The sequence below is a fragment of the Pelodiscus sinensis genome, chromosome 3, assembly GCF_049634645.1.
Source record: "Pelodiscus sinensis isolate JC-2024 chromosome 3, ASM4963464v1, whole genome shotgun sequence".
NCBI lineage: Eukaryota > Metazoa > Chordata > Testudines > Trionychidae > Pelodiscus > Pelodiscus sinensis.
The window spans coordinates 113,324,640-113,347,436 of NC_134713.1; the positions used below are offsets into that span (position 1 = coordinate 113,324,640).

The 22,797-nt window shown below is 43.1% G+C and overlaps 1 long non-coding RNA gene across 1 annotated transcript; it reads right to left on the reverse strand.

Moving 5' to 3' along the window:
* Positions 1 to 4,715: 4,715 nt before the first annotated feature.
* Positions 4,716 to 18,641, reverse strand: LOC142827935 (uncharacterized). Its single transcript, XR_012902741.1, has 3 exons — positions 18,462 to 18,641; positions 13,172 to 14,890; positions 4,716 to 7,435 (listed from the first exon to the last, which is right to left on the reverse strand). It is a non-coding gene; the product is annotated as an uncharacterized LOC142827935 (long non-coding RNA).
* Positions 18,642 to 22,797: the final 4,156 nt, after the last annotated feature.

The window sequence follows — 22,797 nt, forward strand, 5'->3', positions numbered from 1 at the left end:
TAATCTTCAAAACTTTCACGAACATTAACAACAAAAGATAACATATTCAAGTAGATCTATCATTAATAAAACATTAACATAGCTATGAAGTGTTACTATTTTTCATTTAATAAAGTTCAGTTATAAAGGGAGCTTTGCCCACATTTGCTCTCTTTTTGGCATATGGCAAATTACGCCAGTTGATTGTATGAACAGAACGGAGTATTAAGACCATAATGACTTAAATGCTCATTCCACCTAGGTCAGTTCAGCTTTTTTAAATGATGTAATATATGTATGAAGAAGAGGAACAAGGGAGCAATCCCAGGGGTTTCCTCAGCATGCCGTTATTTGACAGTGCTCCGTAACTTCTCACAACAGTTATTGGCCACACATATAAACTTTGGGTCAGTTTTATAAAATGTGTCTCAACTACTGTTTTGTCTAGGACATACCCCAGAACACCCAATTTCACCTAGTCAAAGGCCGTTTTAACAGCTAGCATGCTTAGTATGCGCTCAACTGGTCTGAATGGAGTATCCCCAGGCTCCTGCTTACACAATCCAAGTTCTAGCAACTAGTAATCAATACAGAGCCAGCTCATGGGATTATGTTTAATGTTTTATTTTTGTAGACATTTAGGTCCAGATCCACAAAGATACTTGGGCAGCTAAGTCTTGGTTTTAGGCTCCACTACCATCCACAAATTACTGCCAAAACCTGTAGGTGCCTAAACTCACTTGGCACCTAAACTTTCAAGGTAAAATTTCCTCTGCCCCGGGGCATGTGAATTGCTGCCTCACTCTATGCATCCAGCTGCCTATCTCTTGCCTAAGCCCCAGGGCAATTCACAAACCACAGATGAAAAGCCTTTGTCTGTCTCGGTATGTCATCAGTAGCATCTGCATCTGTAGGCAACCTCTATGCACCCCTAGTGGCTCAAGCCCCATTCAAAATCTGGCCATACGAAGAGGTGATAATGGTGGTGCCCATCTTAGCTAAGTGGTGAGAGTACTCACCAGATATGTGGGTGGCCTGGCCATCAGACTCCAGAGTCATTCACTTTCTCTTTCTGATCCACTGGCTTAATTATATACACACAGTGGAGCAGCTTCAAATACTTGGTCATTGAACCAGAGAGAGAAAATGATTGTGTAGCATTTATAGTTGCTACAAACAACAGTCATTTGTTTAATTTGCCTATTGTACTGCAGCTCTTCCCATGGCTAAGAATTAGCATAATTGCTGAGCTATGATTATATAAAGGAAAGAGCTAAATGCTGGATTCCACAACCCACCTTGGAAGCCTATTCCAGAGCATAACTGCCCTTATGGTTAGAAACTTTTTTCGAATATTTAACTTAAATCTCATATTAAGCCCATTACTTCTTGTCCTATCTTTAGTGGACATGGGAAAAAATTGATCACCACCTCTTTTGTAACAGCCCTTAATATTGTTGAAGTCTGTTATCTGGTCCCTCTTCCCTCATTTTTTCTGAGGACTAAGTATGCTCAGGATTTTGTTTTTTAACATTTCCTTATAGGCCAGGCCCTAGTCTGACCTAGTCTGCCCAGTATGACAGTAAACCATTGATAACTACTTTCTGAGTAAAATCTTTTAACCAGTTGTGCACTCAGCTTATAGTAATTTCATCTACTGTGTAGCCCTGAACGTTGAAGACTCCAGTAATAGTAGCAAATGGACTCCCAAAATATGAGATTTCATAGAATCATAGGACTGGAAGGGACCTCAAGAGGTCATCGAGTCCAGCCCCCCGCCCTCAAGGCAGGACCAAGCTCCACCTACACCATCCCTGACAGATGTCTATCTAACCTGTTCTTAAATATCTCCAGAGAGGGAGATTCCACCACCTCCCTTGGAAATTTATTCCAAAATTTGACCACCCTGACAGTTAGGAATTTTTTCCTAATGTCCAATCTAAACCTCCCTTGCTGCACTTTAAGCCCATTACTCCTTGTCCTGTCCTCAGAAACCAAGAGGAACAAATTTTCTCCTTCCTCCTTGTGACACCCTTTTAGATATTTGAAAACCGCTATCATGTCCCCCCTTAATCTTCTTTTTTCCAAACTAAACAAGCCCAGTTCATGAAGCCTGGCTTCATAGGTCATGTTCTCTAGACCTTTAATCATTCTTGTCGCTCTTCTCTGTACCCTTTCCAATTTCTCCACATCTTTCTTGAAATGTGGCACCCAGAACTGGACACAGTACTCCAGCTGAGGCCTAACTAGTGCAGAGTAGAGTGGTAGAATGACTTCACGAGTTTTGCTTACAACACACCTGTTGATACAACCTAGAATCATATTTGCTTTTTTTGCAGCAGCATCACACCGTTGACTCATATTCAACTTGTGGTCCACTATGACCCCTAGATCCCTTTCCGCCATGCTCCTTCCTAGACAGTCGCTTCCCATCTTGTATGTATGGAACTGATTGTTCCTTCCTAAGTGGAGCACTTTGCATTTCTCTTTATTAAACTTCATCCTGTTTACCTCTGACCATTTCTCTAACTTGCTAAGGTCATTTTGAATTATGTCCCTATCCTCCAAAGAAGTTGCAACCCCACCCAGTTTGGTATCATCTGCAAACTTAATAAGTGTACTCTCTATCCCAATATCTACATCATTGATGAAGATATTGAACAGTACGGGTCCCAAAACAGACCCTTGCGGAACTCCACTTGTTATCCCTTTCCAGCAGGATTTAGCACCGTTAACAACAACTCTCTGACTACAGTTATCCAGCCAATTATGCACCCACCTTATTGTGGCCCTATCTAAGTTAGATTTGCCTAGTTTATCAATAAGATAATTTCTACTCATTAAATGCAGTTTACACACAATAAAGTTAGCTGAGCCTTGAGTTAAAATATTGTTTCACTTTTATCTACACATTTTCATTTACTGATGATGAATTTAGTATGAAGGTGTTCACACATATATCTCATCAGGGGAACCCGCTGCCTAGTGGGGCCGAGCTTACACAGTAATGATGGTCTCCCAGTTAAATTGTCTGTTGATACTCCTCCAAGTCAATATCCCTTTGGCAGTTTGACATACCTTTTTGTTCCTAATTCACCCTGTGGTCATGTCAACATGGAAGGTGACACGGGTCAATGGAAACTTTCAAAACGCATCCAAACTACTTGGCAAGAAGGTGAGTTTCACACTTAGTCTTGGAAAGACAATAATCCCTGTGCACGAACACTGGCCTATTTTTAAACTGGCTTTTAGTGATGAATAAAAAAGACCATGTCAGTTTGTCATGCCACACATAATAACAAATGCTCTTCTCCTCTGCATGTACTTGGGGAAATCTGGGGGCTTGGGAGTGCAACATGACCATTTAAAAGTAGCAGTGGCTGCTTAAATCAAGGTGAAACGTCTATTGTGACCTGCTTGGATTGTAATTCTCCAGTCACCTAATATGATGAATCTCAGGCAGTCCGTTAAGGAAACAATAACATCATAATGTGCTTGAGGTTATGTATGTTATTGTGGGATGTTAAACTAGAGAAACTTGATAACATTTTTAAGGAATAGGTCAATAAAAAAAGCCACGTCCAATATAAACTAAATCTCTGGATAGTGGAACAATATGGCTTTACATGTGAATGCAGCAGATTCAGACTTCTCATAACTGGACCCAGTAATACAGAGTGGCCTCTCTTCCCTTTTGCTTCGTAAAACCCTGTTTTCAAGAAGTTCTTATTTTGTTGCATCACTTTAAAAAGGTCTACTCAGAAGTGAACGTTGATTTGACCATTTAAATGATGGGGGAGAAAAAATATTGTCTGGGCTCCTTTACTTAAGCAAAAATTTTATTGGTATCATTGGAAATCTTGCCTAAGTGAGGATTGAGTCTTCAGGAATTGACCTCTTTGAGTGAGTGTGCGTGTATGGAGGTAAGAACTTGAGGAGAAGGTGGAACTGAATCATCTGTTCCTATTGGCTATATCCACAGTCTCCTTCATTAGAAACCTAGAATGTTGGGGCTAGTTTTTAAGGAGGGAATGAGGTGGGAGTTTGAGAGTACCTTTGCCATGGGAAGATGAAGGCTGTTTGAAAACTATTTTTGAAGGCTGATGATGGGAGTTCTGAAATACAATGAAGTATCAAATAATCATTCCTTATCTCAGACGCCATCTTTGGAAACAGAGCACACCTGGTGTACTAAATAAGTGAGCCAAGCATTGCTGGTTTATGAGTGAAAATATATCCTGAGCAGCAGTAGTGGCTGAATTTGTGAAGACTAGAAAATCAAATTATAGTTTGAGAAAAATAATCCTGCAGAATCAATGCATAGTGAGAATCCCCACCACTGCCACTAGCTCCATAGAGCTAAGCGATATTGTCTACAGCACACATGTGGGAAACTGGGGAGGGGGGATTCCTGCAGGCTAGAACACTAGCGTTTGAACCCCTGCTTTGCCCCAACTTGTGTGACCTGGGACAAGTCATGTCATTTCTCTTGGTTGGAGCATACTTGTCTGTAAAATGAAGATGATAATGTGGTGATGTGAACCATGTTAACTGGTCATTAATAATATTTATGAGTTGCATGGCTTAAATAACCAAACCTTGCGGGGCATATTGAGTTCCTTAAATGAAAGGTACTAAAATGAGCATAAAGACACTACAGCTGAAGGCTTGTACTTGTTGGAAGTAAAGTCTGCACATTGCAATCATCTGAAAATATTTGAGACTTTTTATTCTGATATACACATATCTTCAGCATAAGAATTTATTAGAAGAGGATTCCACTTTGAACTATCAATCAGCACAATCAAGAAGCTTTACTGCACAGAGAAGGCTCAAACCTTAACATTCAACTGATTACAATATTTCATGTTCTTTTAATATATATACCGGGTGGCACAAAAAAATGACATTACATTTTAATAAAAATAATTATTATTTAAATCAATTTTAATATAAATTGTATTTTTTTTAAAAACCTTCATGTTTTCACGCCACAGTTTATTTAGGCATGCATTGCAGAAAAAGACATTTCAAGGGGATTTGGATTGGGCCTTCTAAAATGTATGAACTGCTGTCATTCCTCTCCAGTATCTAGCTATGAAACTTTAATGATGGCATTAGAAAGACTACACCTACTGCTAGCTGGAAAGTGACCATTTCAGCAAAAGTGGGCTGTGCCCACGAAAGCTCATGATACCATGTACAGTTTTGGTTAGTCCCTAAGGGTATGTCTACACTAGCTCGTTAGTTCAAGCTAGGTAGGCAAATGAGGGCAACCGGAGTTGCAAATGAAGCCCGGGATTTAAATATCCTGGCCTTCATTTGCATGTTCCTGGGCACCGCCATTTTTAAATCCCCCTTAGTCCGAACTCCGTGCCCGCGGCTACACGCGGCACGGAGTAGGTAGTTAGAATTAGAGATCCTAATTCGAACTACCGTTACTCCTTGTTCCACGAGGAGTTACTCCACAAGGAGTAACGGTAGTTCAAATTAGGATCTCTAATTTGAACTACCTACCCCGGGCCATGGAGCTTTCCCTGGCCAAGCTGCTCTGGACCAGGAATCTGCCTCCTGTTTGCGTCACAGAGCAGGCAGGGGGGCTGATGACAAAGTGGCCTTCCTCCTCCTGCCCGTGTACCTGGATGCTGCTGAGCTGGGGTCTGGGAACAGGGGGAGCCTGTCTGCTGCTGCTGGCTCTGGAGCAGAGCCATCCTTAGTGCTGAGCAGGCTGGGCCATCACCAGAGCGCTGTGCTCTTGGGGGTACCTCCCAGTGCAGGAGTACCCCCCCCTCCCATGGCTCTGCTCTACTGCTCCTACCCCACCACCCTGGGCAAGCTACTCAGCACCAAGAGCTGTTGTGCCGAGCAAAGGAATGGCTGATGTTGGGGAGTCCTGTGTGCCTGGTTACTGCTGAGGTGGGAAGGGGTCAGGGAGCTGGGTCATAGCAATGGCTGCTGCTATCTGAACAAGTGTTCAGGCTGCTGAATGCTCCACTTAAAGAGACAGCAGGCTGACATGCTCAATCCCCCAGAACACACATGCTATCTCACACTCCCCAGTACTCAAAAATTTCCCCCCAACCAAAAATATTTAAATAAAGGGTATTGTATTATTGCTTAACAGGGTGATTAAAACTGTGATTTATCAGAACTATTATTTTATTCTTATGATTAATTGTTTAACAGCCCTATTAAAACCCGTATTTATAGTTCCTGTTGCCCCTTTGGCCTAAGCAGTTACCCCAAATTCAGGGCCTACCACCACTGTTTCATGCTACAGGTCTACATTATTCTCAGTCTTCACTTGTTTATTTACAAAAAAGGTACACAAAGTTCTGTTCCACTGAACACCATAGAAACTATCAGCAGCAGAAAGTTCCCGTGCTCAGAAATCTCCATGTCTGCCACGCCAGCAAGTTCTCTTCACCAGAAGCCCCATCCTTCTGCTTCCTCTGAGTCCTGCTTCTCCAGACTTTATGCCTCTAAGTACACACAACCTACATGCTCCAACTACTAGCCTCTGCATTTTCCACCAGACCAAGCCCCTTAGCCCACCTGACTTTGTCCGGTCTCATGCTGTCCTTCCATTTTTTCCAACTACCTCTATACATAGGAGCTGCTTAACTGCTTCTTCCATTGAGCCTGAAAGAATCCTTTGCACACCTATTGGCTTTAAGAGGACTTCTGTGATTATTTTAGGATCAAAATGCACTTGTTGGCAGCCATAAGCTTTTTCCATAAAAACAGCTTCCAATTCAGTAAGGGTACATCTACACAACAGCATTATTTCAGAATAGCTAATGTTATTCCAAAATAACATAGTCTGCCTCTACATACAAGCAGTTATTTCAACATAATGTTGAAATAATGTCTAGCCAGAGGACTTCTTACTCTGACTCCTGTAACCCTCATTGTACAAGGATTAAGTTGCTCTTCCTTCAACTTCCTGCTGTTTAGATATCACCAAAAGCTGAAATAAACTATTTCGACTTGAGCTGTGTCAATTGCATAGCTTATTTCGGATTTGGCCCTGCTGTGTAGATGTACCCTAACAGCATATGGCCTGATCCTACACCCCTGAGGTCAATGGAACATTGCTATTGATCCCAAGGGACATAATACAAAGCTTAATGAAGTTAATAGGACTCTTCCCATTGAATTCCACAGGCTTTCCGGGAGCCCCAAAAGGAACAAGGGTGATCACAAACATTAAAAATGCACTTCTTGTACATTTAAAAGTGATGTGTTTTTTTTACAATAGAATATTTAACTCAGAATGCAAAATTTGCTAAGCCAATGAAAAAAGTTTTTCTCCAGATGATAACACAAGCACCTAACTCAATACCAGGAGAACCATGTATTTGTTTCTGCAGGTCTGTGAATTTCCTCTTAATGGAAGCCAGTTTGGTGACATAGTGTCATTATGCACATCTCTTCTTTTACATTCTTTTCTTTTCTGTTGAAGAGAAAAACAAAAATTGGTTTTGCTTTTTCATAATTCTCCTGAGTAACATTTGTTTATTTGTAGAAGAAATTCCCTTTGCTCAGTTTCCCATGTGACTGTCCCCTGCTCTTGGAGTGACTCACACCATGGGTCAAATAGTGGAGAAAAACTTTACGGTAACCTTTTTGTAACCCCTTTGTAAATACTGTTTTCTTTGGACTCTGTGTTTGCAACCAGTAGGTAATTTCTCACTCTTTCAGCTTGCATATGTACTCAGTCCACTATGCTGTATTTTAATGCATTCTGCTGAAATATATAGGCAGTAGTTTACATATGCAAATAGGTATAATTTTGTACCCAAAGTCACCCCAAGCCTTTTAAACTTGACCAATGTCTCTGGCTATATCCTTAGCTGCTGTAAATTTCCATAGCTCTGCTGACTACAAAAGAACGTTCCCTGACATTAATGGAGCCATTCCTTTTTAGACCAGATGAGCATCTGTACAGAACAGTGATGTTCTGGAGGAAGTTTGCTGGAGCCTTTTGTTAAAAATGTGCCACTACACTGAAAATGCCATTTGGGTAATTACCCTGTACCCACTGGCATTCACCACTGGTGTGAATGCTGCAGAATCCGTCCTGCTAGGGATGACTTACTCTGGGAAAAACTGGAAATACTTCTGAAGAGCAACGCTTTTTTCCTTGGGATTGGCACAGGTTGCACACAACAGGAAGCATTTCCTTGGACAGGCTACCGCTAGGCCTTCCACAAGGTTCCAGCCTCCCTCCCCTCTACATAAGAACATAAGAACGGCCGTACTGGGTCAGACCAAAGGTCCATCTAGCCCAGTATCCTGTCTACCGACAGTGGCCAGCACCAGGTGCCCCAGAGAGGGTGGACTGAAGACAATGATCAAGTGATTTGTCTCCTGCCATCCATCTCCAGCCTCTGACAGACAGAGGCCAAGGACACCATTTTATCCCCTGGCTAATAGCCTTTTATGGACCTAACCTCCATGAAATTATCTAGCTTCTCTTTAAACTCTATTATAGTCCTAGCCTTCACAGCCTCCTCTGGCAAGGAGTTCCACAGGTTGACTACACGCTGTGTGAAGAACTTTCTTGTATTCGTTTTAAACCTGCTCCCATTCTACAAACTGTAGAAGCTCTACCCATTCTACAAACTGAGGGCTGCACTGCACTACTAATTTTCTTCATATATTTTTCCAAAATACAAGTGTAAACATTTGCACTTAATATACATAGGATTGCCAAATGGGATTGATTCCGCATCTTGCTTATTATGACTTTTAAAGGCATTTCTTCTCTGAGAAAAAATAATAGGTGACCCAATCAGCCAAACTCTCTGTAGTCCTGAATCAGCAAACAATCCCTAGTCAGTAAAACATATAAGCATGTGTTTAACTGTAAGCTAATATTTAAATATCATTAAATTCAAATGAACTTACAATATGTAATCAAAGTTAAAAATATGTCTCCATGCTTTGCTGAATAAGAGACTTGTGAGCACACATGCCCAAGTTATCATCACAGGCTAAGGAGGAAAAGGTTACGAGAGCCCTTGTTCAAATATGGAAAACACATCACTGGAACTAGAGAGGTAGAGGGAAAGCAGACAAGAAACAATCATAATGATCATAAATATTTGCTTTCATTTGCTCAGCAGTCAAATAAATAAGGATATTCACGGTTCTATTCCCCAAAGTTCAGAAAAAGAAAAAATGGAATAATGGCAGAATGGAAATAGTCTTGATTTTTATGTTAAACACACAACAATATCACTTCAGTGGTAGCAGCAGCGAACTTTTCCATTTCTCATTTGCTAGTGTTCAGTTTCATTCCTACAATAGTGCAGCATGGAAAAACTGTGGTCATAAAATCCTCTTTTTTCGGAACTCATTTGTTTCGCTTTTCTCTCATGAAGGAAATATTTCTGTTTTTACAGTCTGTTCACTTCCAGTGGCTTGTTTTCCTTAAAAAAAAAAAAAACCCCAAACCCTCAAGATTTCTTTCTGCAGACCTAATGTCTGAATCACAGTCATGAACAGTTTACAGTACATTTCACTGCAGGACGCTAGCTTATTCCAAATGGCATTGGTGTACATTCAGTGCAGATACTTTTCTTTCTGGGCCAGTCCGAAGGATACCAAGTTGTCAATTAAACGACACAAAACTACTACTTCTGAATTTCTCATACAAACGCAGCCTCACCCTCCAGACCAACCTCCTGCCAAACTTCTAATTTGTAAAGAAGATTCTGTAATTAAATCCATGCTAGTTAATTATTTTGTTATATAACCAATATGCTATGCAGGCAAAATGCATCCTGTGGGACATATGCGGCCCACCAAAGCTTCAGATCTTGCCCTCCAAGCTCCTCTGGGCCACCAATATTCTGCAGTCCAGTGGGACCCAGGGGGGCAGGCTCCCTCCCTGCCATGCCCTGCATGCCACTCAAAGGCTGTGCATCTCTGTGCTGCGTGCCCCAGGGGGGAGAGCTTCCCATGCTGTTCCCATCCCCAGCACAATCCTCACAGCTCCCATTGGCGGCACAGAGACACACAGGCTCCAGCAGTCAGCTGCATTGAGGGGGTGTGTGGAGTGCAGCAGTCAGGGAGCCTGCTCCAGGATCCTGCTGGGCTGCTGGCCAGGATCCACCTAGAGTAAATGGTCAGACCCAGCACCTGGCACTCCACCTTCTCCCCATATCCCCATTACCTGCCCCAGGTCATAACCAAACCCTCTGCATCCCTTCTGGCACCCCTACCTCAGGTCAAAGTCTTGTCCATCCAGCCTCCCCCCCCCATTTCCTTAGGCCCTCTACCCACTCCTGCACCCCAGCTCCCTACCCAGGTCACAACCCCGTCCTTCATCCAAATTCCCTCACAGACCCCACATCTGCTCCGACACCCCAATCCTTTACCCAAATTCTCTTCTTCACCCAACTTCTATTCCAGATCCTACAACCTCTCTATAGAAAAGTGTGGACCTAGACCAGTTACCAAATTCTTAGGCTATGTCTAGACTGCAAGCCTCTTTCGAAAGAGGCTCTTTCGAAAGAGAGCGTCTAGACTGCACGCGGAACTTTCGAAAGAGCAAGCCGCTTTTTCGAAAGAAAGCACCCAGTGAGTCTGGATGCTCTCTTTCGAAGAAGCCCTATTTACATTCAAGAATGCCTTCTTTCGAAAGAAGCACTTTCGAAAGAAGGCGTTCTTCCTCGTGAAATGAGGTTTACCGCCGTCGAAAGAAAAGCCGCGTTCTTTCGATTTAATTTCGAAAGAACGCGGCTGCAGTCTAGACCCAGGTGAAGTTTTTTTGGAAAAAGGCTACTTTTCCCGAAAAAACCCCTGAGTCTGGACACAGCCTTAGAGTGGCCCCTCCATGAAAAATGATTGTCCACCCTGATTCAGCAAAGAATGGTTCTTCCAGACAGCACAGAAGCTGGGATTTGAGGGGAGGGTTAATAATAAGCCTGTAGTACGTGCTTTTCATAGCCCCTCAGTTTTTTGGGCTTTTCCCCCATCCATGAGTTGTCATTTTTTAATACAAACTGATTTTTGCAAATCTCTCTATGTATTTATTCAAACATGCTGTGTGAACAAATTTGAAAATACTCATTTTCACAAACTGGTCACTTCGGCTATTTATTAGCATGATCCTTTTTTGGTGTGACAAGAGCAACTACAGTTTTCAACAGCAAATGGAGCCCCATTGTTCTAGGCACAGTGCGCACATTTTGTAATAAACAGGCTGTGCCCCAAACAGCAGATACAGGTTGTCTAATTGGATAGTTTTGCCAGGTCAATTTCAAAGTTCCCCTGAAAGAATCTAATCAAAGATGGCTATGCATTATGGAGCCGCTTGTAAAGTACCCTGCACTAGCTCCTAAGGGCCACCTGGAGTCAGGACAAAAGCCAAGCAGCACATATGCATTAGGTTTCCGTGACAGAAGAAAAGGAGAAGGAACCTGATATTCCTGTTCAAGTATAGTTCCATTGTCTCATCTCATCAGCTGTCCCATCTCGCCTCTGTACTCCTCTATGCTCCTCAGACATGAAAGAGTCGTGGGATTTCTCAGTGACTTATGGGTCTTTAGAATATTATCCAGATAGTTTTAAAAAGTATTTTTTCCTGATTTCTTCTTTCCTCGTCCTGTGTATTTACTCTTGCTCCACAAGTTCACCCTGGATTTTCAATTGGATACTTCGTTCACTGAAAACTGATTTGTATTCTAGTGCTACTCTGTGTTGTTCCATAGATGTTAAGTTCCATTCAAGAAGCTACTACTGAGTAGTGGATAAAATGCTCCTTATAGATGCAGCAGTCTGTATGGCACTTTAGGCTGATTTAGAATGCAAGTTGGTATTCAAATGTCATTGATATTTTAAATAGAATCATAGAATCATAGAATAATAGGACTGGAAGGGACCTCGAGAGGTCATCGAGTCCAGCCCCCCGCCCTCAAGGCAGGACCAAGCTCCGTCTACACCATCCCTGACAGATGTCTATCTAACCTGTTCTTAAATATCTCCAGAGAGGGAGATTCCACCACCTCCCTTGGCAATTTATTCCAATATTTGACCACCCTGACAGTTAGGAATTTTTTCCTAATGTCCAATCTAAACCTCCCCTGCTGCACTTTAAGCCCATTACTCCTTGTCCTGTCCTCAGAAACCAAGAGGAACAAATTTTCGCCTTCCTCCTTGTGACACCCTTTTAGATATTTGAAAACCGCTATCATGTCCCCCCTTAATCTTCTTTTTTCCAAACTAAACAAGCCCAGTTCATGAAGCCTGGCTTCATAGGTCATGTTCTCTAAACCTTTAATCATTCTTGTCGCTCTTCTCTGTACCCTTTCCAATTTCTCCACATCTTTCTTGAAATGTGGCGCCCAGAACTGGACACAGTACTCCAGCTGAGGCCTAACTAGTGCAGAATAGAGCGGCAGAATGACTTCACGAGTTTTGCTTACAACACACCTGTTGATACAACCTAGAATCATATTTGCTTTTTTTGCAACAGCATCACACTGTTGACTCATATTCAACTTGTGGTCCACTATGACCCCTAGATCCCTTTCCGCCATGCTCCTTCCTAGACAGTCGCTTCCCATCTTGTATGTATGGAACTGATTGTTCCTTCCTAAGTGGAGCACTCTGCATTTCTCCTTATTAAACCTCATCCTGTTTACCTCTGACCATTTCTCTAACTTGCTAAGGTCATTTTGAATTATATAGAATTAATATAGAATTAATTTGGTTTGTCTAGACCCAGTCTGTTTACCCAAAAGAAACATCTAACAGTCAGCTTCATTCCACATATTTTTCCTCTTAGGGAGTTGTTACTTTTGCTAGTTAATACTAAACTTAGGTGTGGAGTATCCTTTAAAATGCTTTGCTGCACTTCACAAAGAGACCAACACTCTGAAACTTCATAAACAAAGTTTGAGCTTCATAAAAAGCGGCATCCTCCTAAGTTATTACACATCGCTAACATCTCGAATGCTTAAACAACAAACAGTCCTCTCAAAAGTATTCAAAGAGTACACTGAGGAGATCTACCGAGTCAATACATCTGCTACATAAATGCAGCATAAGACCACACAATGTCTTAGAAATAAAACAAATTAAACGATTTCTTCATCATCACTCATTATCATACCCAGCTGAAGTAATGTGATTGGATTGGAGCATCTGATCTGGGAGCAGAGCTTGTTTATATACTGACCTGAATGAGCAGTAAGAGAAACCTCACAAGTATCCCTGCAGAAAGACTCAGATGGAAGAGACAAACAGGATCTTGGCATCAGAGAACAACATGAGCAAATTATGGCAACATTTACACAAATAGGATCTAAAGGGCAAGGCACAGCTGCCAATGAGACCTTTCCCACTCCAAGTGGAAGGCACATTGCTTTAACCCATCCTTTACTAATAAAAATCACACAGCACAATGATTTTTGTCACTTTTATAACCCTCAGATCCCCCAATTTTCCCCTTGGAAGAGGAGGGGACGAAGAGGGAACGAACCCAGTGTGATAGATGCATATCATATCATTTAAAGCACTTCTAGAAAAGAGACTGGGGGCTTGCCTCCATTGTGGAGAAATGAGATTCTTGAGAGGGAGGGGTGATTTCTAAGGTGTAGTACCATGTTGTGTATTAATTGGTCTGCATAGCCCTTGGTGGTGCTCACTAGAGGTTCCCTAGAGCAGAGGTACTCAGCCAGGCATGTGCACCCCTGGGAGTTTGCAAAGATCTTTCAGAGAGTACATCAACTCATCTAGATATTTGCCTAGGTTTGACAACAGGCCACAAAAGAAGCTCAAGTGAAGTCAGTACAAACTAACATTTTATACAATTACTTGTTTATAGTGATCTATGTACTTACATTTCAGTATATAAGTATAGTATTTACTTTCCAATCCATTTATTCTATAATTATGTGGTGAAAATGAGAAAGTAAGCAATTTTTCAGTGATAGTGTGGCTGTGACACTTGCATTTTTGTGTCTAATTTTTTGGACAAGTCATTTTAAAATGAGTTAAATCTTGAGGTACACAAGACGAATCAGACTCCTGAATAGGGTACAATAATCTGGAAAGGTTGTGATCCTCTCCCTGCCCTTGAGCATTTTAACATAGTTTTGCTTCAAACATCAATACTTTAAAGCACACTGGCAGGGTCTACCCAGACCAATTAGTAATCAATACATTAGTGGACTCCCCAGCTGACCCCGGCACCTAATGTGCTGCCCCTTTAAAGTGCCAAAACAGCACTTCAAAGGGGCAGCACAAGCGGAACCGGGGATCAGCTGGAGTGCTCAGCTGATCCCCAGCTCCATGTTGCAAAGCCCCTTTGAAATGCCACTCTAGCACTTCAAAGGGGCTTTGCAACAGTGGAGCCAGAGATCAACTGGCGACTCCAGCTGATCTCTGGCTCCTCTTGTGCTGCCCCTTTGAAGTGCCAGAGTGGCACTTCAAAGGGGCAATGCAGCATTAGCACCTGCGACTAACACGTTAAAAATTAATGCATTAATCGTGTCCTACGTTAATCGCAGGCATTAACGCATGTCAATTGACCACCCTATAAATAATACATTTACTTTTCATAACAACACTAAGGCTCAGCCACCACTGATTTCTCAAGACTTAATAGCTTCCCCAGGGTGGATCTGGATAATATGTAGGCATCATGGCATTTACATTTACACAGAAGTTAATAGTGCAAAATTGATGGCTCCATCACTTTCCACCCCAGAAGGTCCATCCTCAGAGGGAAAGGAAAAAAATCAACCACGCCAGTATGTTTGGATAGACTTGCAATGCTCCAGGAACCAGCTCCCCTCCTTCAACATTTATTGTGGCTGATGTGTTGTCCCCAGAAAGTCATATGTTGTAGCAGCTGTCCAGGAATAGCAGAGGAAATCAGGATCCACAGTCATACCTAGAAAATTCCGATCAGTATTTCATCAGTAGCCCTATTCACTGTCATGATCTGTTTCTGTATCTGTATTTCCTTCTCAGTCATGGCAGATTACCAAGACATGTGCATATCAGTAGAAACATCTCAGGCCAGATTCACTTTCAGGTCTGTGCTGGCTTGGCAGGCTCAGATGCACAGCCCCAAAGACTGCAGCGGCCAGCTGCCAGCTGCCAAAAGAAGTTGCAAGCTCTCTCCCCTCAGAGGATTTGAGTGTGTTCTGTTCTGCCCAAAAAAGTGAGTGGTACAGGCTACGGTAGTGTGCCAACATCATCTGGGAAATGATGGGCTCTAGTGCACCCCTGGTGCAACATCCATGTGTGGAGTTTTGTGCCAGAAAAGACAGCTGCTTTCCCTAGAAGGACTCCTGAGGGAACCTGGCCATGGGTTATGAGAGGAAGAGAGAGGAGCAGGCAAAGGCTATGTCTAGACTGCAGGCTTCTTTTGGAAGAAACCTTTCCAGACGAGATCTTCCGAAAAAACTTCTTCCGAAAGAGAGCGTCCACACTGCAAAAGCGCATAGAAAAAGTGATCTGCCTTTTCAAAAGATAGCGTCGACACCGAATGGACACGCTCTTGCATGTAAACTGTGCTTACTATGGATGGAGTGGCCACCAGGGCACCTGTGGTTTTTCCTCTTTCCTCTTCTTTCAAAAGAACTCCCTCTTTCCCATCCACACACGCCTTTTTCTGAAAGAGCTCTTTCCCAAAAAGGCTTCTTCCTCATAGAAAGAGGTTTACCAACATCAGGAAAACCCCTCTGTTCTTCCAATTATTTTTTTTGTTTTTGAAAGAACGCGATTGCAGTGTGGACATAAATGAAGGGTTTTTTTTGAAAAACAGCCATTTTTCGCCCCGAAAACTCTGTAGTGTAGACATACCCAAAGGGAAATAGAGACTGAGAGGGGCAGGAGAGAGGGCAGGGGAGGAGACTGCAAAGCACATTGGGCAGGGACAGCAATGACATAAGGTTGGGGAGCTGCAGTAGAAAACGATGGGCAGGATTAAGGGGAATGGCAACCAATTCCAAGAGTTCAAGGGTGTGTGTGTGAAATCCAACATCTACATTTCAGAGCTGAGTGAATATTGAGGCCAGCCAGGCTTCTTCTCCCCCAGCTGCTGCTGCTATTCCCTTCACAGAGAGGGAGATGAAAGGCCTCTAGTTTATACTTTGGTTTGGAAGGCTCTGAGCTATAGCGATGCCGGGTGCTTTGGGAGCAGCCCCATGAGTGTTTTCCTGGTCCCATCTCTGCAAGCTTCTTCCAGCTACTGTTGTTTCTCCCATAGAGGGGGCATGGAGGGCTGGCCCTTGGGCTCAATGCCCTGGACAATCCCTGTGGGGCAGAAAGTTGCATGTACCCACTGCACTCTTCTTAGCTGTAGATGGCACTGCATTAGAAGTGGGATAGTGTTCTGAACCAATGAGACACTGTTGCCTTTGTCACGTTACCGAATTTGAGGGAAGCAGCCAGATCACTGCTGCACCCATAGGTGGGGATGTTGGCCCCAAAAATGGTATAAAATGGGGGCATGTGGGGTGTTGAATAGAAGCTTACTTTCTGCTAATCCTATGTACGCTAGTCATGTGATTGTATAATGTCTGTGTGTGTAGTTAGGAATCTGTAATCTGTGCGAATACTGAATATTTCTCTGCATGTGGTTGAGCATTGGGCAGAGCCCGGCCTATGGACATGCTAATTAGTGAGGCCCTGTGGGACAATGGCACTCAATGGGCCAAGGACACACCTAAAGAATGAGGGCTGACACCTGAGGGCTGCCAGCAGGGAACACAGGGATAGGCCGCTGGCCAGGTGATCTGCTGCAGCCAAGAAGAGACCAGGAAGGATGTATAAAGAGTCCATGTGGTCGACTCTATCTTAGCACTCAGCTCAGCACTTCATCCCAGAGGCAGCAATGCAGGGATCAAAGAGCCAGAAAGAACTGTGGACCCATCCTGATCCTAGGATGCGCAACAAGGACTTTTAAGCCAGCAGCTGTAACATCTCTGCTAGAGCCTGCATCGAGAACTGGGAGATTCGATGAATGTAATGTACTGTCTTTTAACAACCTTACTCTCATGTTTTTCTTTATTGTAGTAATAAACCTTTAGATGTTAGATGCTAAAGGATTGGCTCAGCGTGATTTGTGGGTAAGATCCAGAGGGTAAATTGATCAGGGATCTGTGGCTGGTTTCTTGGAACTGGACAGAACTTGTTCGGGGTAGGTGGGATTGGGTTCTAAGACCCCCCCACCTGTGTATGAGGCCTGGGGCCATCTGGGGCACGGATATGGCTGGGGTGTCGGAGGGGTTTTGCTCGTGAGGCTTCAGGCAGGCAGCTGAAGCGCTCTGTGGGATTGGTTTGTGGCCTGTTTGGAAAGGTCACCAGTCTGGGAGCTGTAAGAAGCCCCAAATTTGAGCAATTCGCCCTGAGCGGATGCCCTCAGCTGTGCCCAGACTGGCCCGGTCCATCACAGCCTTTTAAAAAAAAAAAAGGCAGGTCCCTCCAATTCATAGCTGGAATAGCGTGTGCTGCTGGAGCAAAGCTCTTTTGGTCTGTTGATCTAAATGAATGTTACTGCCTAGATACATGCAGCACCGGAGGCTTTGACACTCTGAGTGCATGTCACACGTGTCCAGTCAAGAAGCACTTGTCCAGCGAAAGGCTGTATGAACACTCCTTCTATGTTTCTGTGGTGAAAACAATGGCACTTCATCAAATGAACATGTTAGAGGCTGGGCTGTGGCCATGACAGTGTTAATGTTTTGTTTATTCCGACCCACGACCCTGTCTTTGGAAGAAGCCCAGCATGTTAAAAGAGCTATTGTGACCATTCATAGTGAAGGATTTGTACTTTCAAAACAAGGCCATAAGCCATCTCCTCAGCACTCCGGATGGTCTGGCAGCCCAGCTCCTCCTCCTCCTTCAGAGAAAAATACCCAAGAACAACACTCTCATTCAGCCCGGGCTCCATTTCCTGCTCCTTTTCCTGCCTTGTGCATCCTCCCTGAAGATACCCTGATTTCCCTGCATGACAAGTGAGGGCTTGTCAGGAAGGTAAAACATGTTTGGCCTAAGGTCATTGTGAACCTAAAACTTGCTGATGTTCAGCAATTCTCAGAGAAGATGTGCATTCCCCTTCCATCCCAGGAACCCCCTCTTTGTTTCGATGGGCATCAGGGAGTCTTCAACCCTCCCTCGCTCTCATGCTACTTTAGGGTGCAGCTGGCTGGTTACCTTGTACAGCTTCTCTTGGAGGCTTGATGGCATGTTCCTATGATCGTCACTCTTTGGGGCAAGGTAAGGCTATCCCCCCCCCCCCCTCACCGCCGCCATCTCAAGGCAATATCTTCAAGACAGTGACCAGCCTATCCAGCACCCATTCATCAGCAGAAGAGGAGCTAGGAAATGGTCTCTTGCTCTCACTGTGAGCCCGCTAAGGGCCTATTTACCTCCTTCTGTCCTTGAGGCACCCAGACTCTACTGAACTAGATGGGACTCTCTAGCCCAGAGAATAAACATATGATGATACTTACATCAGCACAGAAAGGATGTAGTGCCGGGGCAGCGGGGCAGACGTCTCCAAATTTCTCCTAGATATTTTCATACCCAAATCAGAATCCAGAGGAAATTGGTTTCAAACTGGTCTCTTTCATCAAGCACATACTCCTGCCCAGGCATGCCGACAGCCTCTGCAGGCCCCTGGGCAAGGTGCGGGGAGGGCTGGCTCTGTGCTCCTGGAAGGGGCGGAGCCTCAGGCGGAAGTGGTAGGGCCAGCCCTCTGTGCTGCTTGGAGCGCAGTGTCCCCCCCCCCCCCCCCCCCCAGCGCTCAGCACAGCCAGGAGCACATGGTGCGGTGCTCTAGCAGCAATTTAAAGGGCCCAGGGCTCCAGCTGCTGCCACTGTAGCAGTATCAGCAGCAGAGGCCAGGAGCCCTGGGCTCCTTTGAATTGCCCTGGGGCAACTGCTCCCTTCCCCCCCGCCCCCCACCACCACAATCCCAATTCCTAATCGTGTGTCTAAAATACTAGATGTTGCTGTGCTCTCTTCTTTTTTTAAATTTATTTTTCTGGTTTAAATTAGGGTAGGTAGCAAGTGTCAACTCAAAAATCTGTGCATCATCCCACTTTTGGAAGTGGAATTGTGGATAGAGTCAGTGGCATACCCAGTCACTTTACACACGATTTCCTGCCGATGTCTATTTGAAGTTTGAGGATTTATTATTTCACTCACTCATAAATGGGCATTTCTGATGAAAATAAATCTGAGTGTGCACTGACCTTTTCTTGTGCCTTGTCTTATCACAGTATACTTTTTTACTTTGTTGTTACTTTTTTGCTAGTCCATAAATTAGCTCAATTGAGACCAAATTATATTATGCTTCCTCTTTTATGCATAGCCCTAAAGGGCACCATTGGAAGATGGAATAGACAGTCATACTATTTTTTCACCCACATTTCAACTCTTTGGGTCACACAAATGTGCATGTGCATGCATATACACTTGTATGTAAGGATTTATAATTTTTTTTTTACTAGCATGGAGTTATAGCTCCTCATGTTTCTCAGCAAGAGAAAAGCTACTTAGATCATGGGATTTACAGTAATAAATCCAGATGCAGTTTTGAAACAAGTCTTCACCATCTGCCAATAGTACTTTTTTGGACTTCAGCATCTAACTACAATGAAGCAGTTTAGATGACATAAATCCCAAGCCAGAAAGCCAAAGATGGTGGAACTAAAAATTCCTTCACCGAAAAAATGTATGAAAACATAATCCAAAATAGACCTAGCTTCTCTATCTCTGTGAATGTGACTGACAGCTATCTCTGATACATCCAGAATCCTTTCTTATTTTAACTCAGATAACATGCATCACAGTGATATGTTCCATTCTAACACTGATTCCAATGAAAATGCTTTTTCAACATTAACAGTGAAACCTCTCCCGGTGTGTATACACACTGCATTTTGGAGTGAATCTCCCAGGCCAGGTCGCCAAACGTGGGCTAGCAGAGCTCATGATAGAACTCTAAATACAGCTGTATGGATTGTGCTTTGAAGTTGGGAAGGGCTTGAGAACCTGAGCTCCAGTCCAAGTTGCAACTTCATAGCACTATCTTTATATTCTTTTGTGTGAGCCCCACAAGCCCACATCCATTAACCTGGCCTGGAAGTCTTGGTTCAAAATGCTTTGTAGACATGCCCTAAAGAGCCATATATACTACTCTCTCAGAGCCACTGCTTTTATGGACAGCAGCAAAAGCAGATAGGGAATCTACCAGAATCTTTATTACTACGGATGTAATCCTCTTCAAGCTATTGCAGTGCATCCCAAAGCAACAAGGAGTTAAAAAAGCAACATCTCATGTCTTGCATTTGAATGCCAAAAATTACTTCACATTCTTGGGAGTAAATTCATCACCAGATGCACATATGAGTAGAACCATGTGCAAAAATAAAGCACCAAAAATGCCTAAGTAGGGAAGGGTGGCCACAGTCAAAATACCCATTTTTCTTGAGAGTTCTGAAAGTACCTACTAAAATACCCAAGGGATGCAATTTACCCAGCCTGCTTAGTAGGACTGTGCTTTGAACTCAGTGGCTATGCAAATTTATTCCCAGCATAAAATTTTCCCTCTGCAATGAATTTTGAGGTTAATTCGTGTTCATTTTCTAGCACAAGTAGAAATAATCATCAGTCAGGGAGAAGTGTTTTGTCCTGATAAATCATCTGTCTGCACAACCAGAAAGACTAAGGCCAGGTCTACATTGGCGGAGAAAATCGATGCAAGATACGCAACTCCAGCTACATGAATTGCATAGATGGAGTTAACATGTCCTGAGTGGATTTTCTAGAGCAGCCCTACAATGGGAGGTTGATAGGGGCACCCTCAGCATTCGATTTAGTGGGTCTTTACTAGATCTTCTAAATCAAACCCTGAAAAATGGAGCGTCAATCATTCAGCCGGTGGAGACATGGGCTACGTAACAATCAGACTTGGTATATCCAAGGCAAGAGCAAGGTTGAACAGAACAAATTAACCAAAGCACTTTGTGGCACTTTCAGAGCCAAAGATTCAGGAAGACCCTGCCATTCCTCCTTCTGACCATATACCTCTACCATGTAAACAGAATGTGGGGCAGAAAAAGGATCAGGCGTGGGAAACAAGTGGAGTCTGTGACCTGTGAGAGAAGTTGGCCCAGTTATGCAGACGCCCCGCCTCCCCTCCGGCCAATCTTTGTACTTCTTCTGGCTATCTTCCCAGTTATGGCAACATGGCTAACTCACAGCCACACTGCTGTGGGCCCCCTGGCAATGCCTGCATGCTGTGATCTCTTTCTTGAGACATGTCATGAAGGGGAACTTAATACAGCTCGGGGAAACAGTAGTTTCAGTTATTTTTTACTAGGTGACTGTTCCTAGACAGTTCCCTCCCTCTCCTGACCCAAACTTCTTTATCTGCATAGCCACCTAGCTATGCCCATCATTTGGTGAGGGGATATTGGTGTCTATAAGAGAGCTGAGGCCAGGAGATATCTTCTTAAGTAGCCACCTTTCCCCTCTGTGAAAATTTTGCTTGCCTTTCATAGCCTCAGCCTCCCAGATTGTCAGAAGCCTATCATTAATAGCCTGTCCTTCTCATTGAGCTTCAGTTAAGTTGTAGAATCCACTGAGCCATCAGGCATAAAGCTCATATGAGGGGCTGTGTAAGGAGGTATGCACTTATGGGGTGATACCTTTTCATGCTTACATCTGGCTGGCCTATCACAGACTTCAATAAAACTAACAGGGTCCAGTGATTTTAGGACAGCTGTGTGGCAGCTTTTGGTCCCATGGTAAAACTGGAAATCCCCAATGTCTACTGCACCCAGATTCTGTCAATAGCTCTGATATTCCATTACCCACACTGCTTTGCTGAACTCACAAATGGACTCTAGGAGAAAACCTCACAGGCCATATTGCACAAGTAGGCTCTTGAACAGCAAGCAACCTTCCCCTCCACTCCAAATCCCAACTGTCCTTGAACTGCATGGGTTAAAATAGTAGAACAAAGTTACCTGATTTTTGTGGAATCACTGCAGTAGTTAGGAAGGATCACCACTGGTTTACTGGGAATTCAATACAAAGCTGTTGGCTTTCGTTGGCACAGAGAGATGCAAATAGTGCAGTGCCTTGCAGTTTAAAATGTTAAAAAAAAGCTCTTATTAAAAATGGAAAGTAATAAATTTTAAAAGTTGTCAGTGTTCCTCTTATATATTTTCTTTCCCTTTTGCCAAAGGGGTCAGTATGAAGACTAGGAAAGGGATGGGAAAATAGACTTCTAGCCCCGCAAACATCATTCCTTTTCTTCTTTAAAAGAATAAAAAATTAAACCAAATCTTTTTTACAAAATCCTATTCCTCATTTATTTGGCTATCAGTAATAATAATAATTATTATTTGTACAATAGCAAATAATAATTGATTATTATTATGATGGGGTTGTTTTAGACTTGGAAGGATTAGATTTTTTTGGGTGAATATCACTAACTGTCTATTTCATCATGCACACACAAAAAACAGATGAAGAATATTTCTACTGAAAATTGACATTTAAAGATAGGCAAAGTAAGAAAAATGCTGCTTGACAAACCTATTAGAATTTGATTTAAGAATACTTACTTTGCGTATTTTGACATGTGATGTGGACAATTTGTGTTGTGCTGGTTATTTTTTTCTCTCTCACTGTGCTCCTTAAATAATTATCTGACCCACCTTATTTCTTGACTTCTCCCCCATAATTTCCCACAATTGTGAAAATTTAAATAGAAAAAATGCTTAATCCATATTGATATTATGCAAAAATAAAAATCAAATTCTACCTAACCTT